The sequence below is a fragment of the Penaeus chinensis genome, chromosome 30 (genome assembly GCF_019202785.1).
Source record: "Penaeus chinensis breed Huanghai No. 1 chromosome 30, ASM1920278v2, whole genome shotgun sequence".
In the NCBI taxonomy this organism is placed as follows: domain Eukaryota; kingdom Metazoa; phylum Arthropoda; class Malacostraca; order Decapoda; family Penaeidae; genus Penaeus; species Penaeus chinensis.
Genome location: NC_061848.1, coordinates 21,836,309 through 21,838,808, shown reverse-complemented (window position 1 = coordinate 21,838,808; position 2,500 = coordinate 21,836,309).

The window sequence follows — 2,500 nt, the reverse complement described above, 5'->3', positions numbered from 1 at the left end:
AGTATGTAATTGCTGGTAAACTATCGTTTATGAAACGAAGTGCAATTTCATCTGCTCCCACGGATTTTGTCTTTTTTATGTGTTTTATTGTTAGGTTAATTGTTTCTACTCCTACTGGTTGCGGTCTGAAGAAGTTTGTTGTAGTGTTCGTTTCGTTCATGTTCTGTTGACATGTGGGTTCGGTTGTCTGTTCAAAAGTGCGTCTACCTACTTCTGCAAAGAAGTTATTAAAGTATTCTATAATATTTATGGAATTTTGGGAAGTGTCTGTGTTTTGTTTCTTCTTGGGCACTAATGTATTTACTATTTTCCACGTTTCGGCAGAACTGCTTCTGCATTCATTGAACTTATTTTAAAAATAATTAGTTTTCGCCCAGCGGTGGAGTGTTTTTACATTTTTCTTCTTTTGTTTGTATTCAGCCTGAAGGGTGGTGTCAACTCTGTTTATCTTGAGAGCTTTGTGAGTGTTATTTCTATCATTTATGGCCCCCTTAATGTTGTAATTTATCCAGAGGGCGGGAGGACGCCTAACTGTTTTTGTTTTAAAAGGAGCGCAGGCATCGAGGCCGTTCTTTATCACGTTTGTAAGAATATTAACTTGTTTGTCAACGTCGTCAGTTGTTAAGATCTCTGACAGTGACGAGTCAATGGCTATAATATGTTGGCAGAATAACTGAGGATCGTAATGCGTTAGGTCGCGAGAGGTTTTATTGACTGGTTTTCGCTTTGTTTTTTCTATATTCAAGGTCATAATTATAAGCTCGTGATCCGTAATGTGGCATGGGACAGCGTCTGCGTGTAGTGTAATATCGGGTAAGTTTGTTATTATAACATCTAATATGAATGAGGTGTTTTCTGTAATCCTTGTAGACTTCTTTATAAGTTGTTTTAATTTGTTTTTGTTAATTATCCCATTTAATTTTGCATTTGGTGTATTTAGATTGTCATTTAAATCACCTAACATGAAAAGTGGTTTTCTCTTTGTTGACATATCTCTGAGAATATTTTCTAGGTTGTCAGATGATTCTTTGGTGGCATGAGGGTGTCTGTAGATTGTGCCGACGAAGAAGGAAGGATACATACTGCTTTGTACGGTTACCCAGATGTCCTCTACTTCCGTATGATTTACTGTTGCAGAGGAGATCTTATTTGATTTAAGGGTATCGCTTATATATATGCAGACTCCACCTCCACGTCCTGCATCACATCTGTAGACGTGAAAGTTTGGGATGCCGATGAAACTGCTTGATATTTCTTGGTGAAGCCAAGTTTCACTAATACACAAAATATCAATGTTTCTCTCCTTAATTATCAATTTGATTTCTTCGAAATGACCGAGGAGGGACTGTGCATTGATGTGGTCTATTCTGATGGTGTTTAGTGGTTTGACCGCCGGATTTGCAACGTCAAACATTCTGCTCGCCTCTGTACTTATTTCTATTTAGGAATAGAGAGAGAGAGAGAGAGAGAGAGAGAGAGAGAGAGAGAGAGAGAGAGAGAGAGAGAGAGAGAGAGAGAGAGAGAGAGAGAGACAGACACACAGACAGAGGTAGAGAAATTTAGAGACAGAAAGAGAGGAGACAGACAGACACAGCTATTGTACTCCTTTCCTCATTCCTCCATTTATTTATTCACGTGCTTACTCGTTTACGTTTTGACTTCTCTTATTTTCTCGTTTCTTGGTTTCATGATAAGGAAGCGGATCTGCGCGCGAGTCCGAATGAAAGGCTTCAGCGACAGCAGTACCTGACATCAACGTGGTATGTTAGTCCGTTTTGAGACGAAAATCGGGCGTTCGTATAAATACATGCTTTCTGGGCATTTTCAGACTAATATATCCCTTTGTGGTATTTAACTTACGAATACTAAGAAATATTAATCAAAAGAATATATATATATGATTTTTCAAATTCACTTTCGGATTTTATATGTATTTTTCGTTTTTGATTCTTCTGCGTTGCATAGTCATTCTGATATTTGTTTTTAGATTAATTAAAACTTGGTTTTCTCAGATTAAGTAATTTTAGATATTTTTCCAGGTTCATTAATGTTAGATATCTATTTTTTATTTTTTATTTTTTATATATAAAGCACACGTTCATTAATTATGCGAGTAGAAAAAAACTCCAACATATTTTTATATTTATTGGATTAACATTTTTTTTTTTTAATATGACTTCGTGAATAATACATTACAGACTGTTATAAAAAACGGTATTTTTTTCTTTTTACTAATACATATGATTAAAAGATTAGTTAATATCAGTTCTTTCTCTGTTGCATTTCCTTTTCGAGTGATCATTATTTTGTATTTTCTCTCTCTTTCTCTTTCTTCTCCTTTTCTCTCTCTCTCCTCTTTCGTTCTTCTTTCTTCTCTTTCCCTCCCTTCTTTCTTCCCCTCTGTCTCTATTCTCCATTAATCATCATCTCCTCCTATTTTTCATTAATTCGTTTCCTTCTGTTCTCTTCCTTCTGCCGTCTGTTTTCCCCTTATTCATCT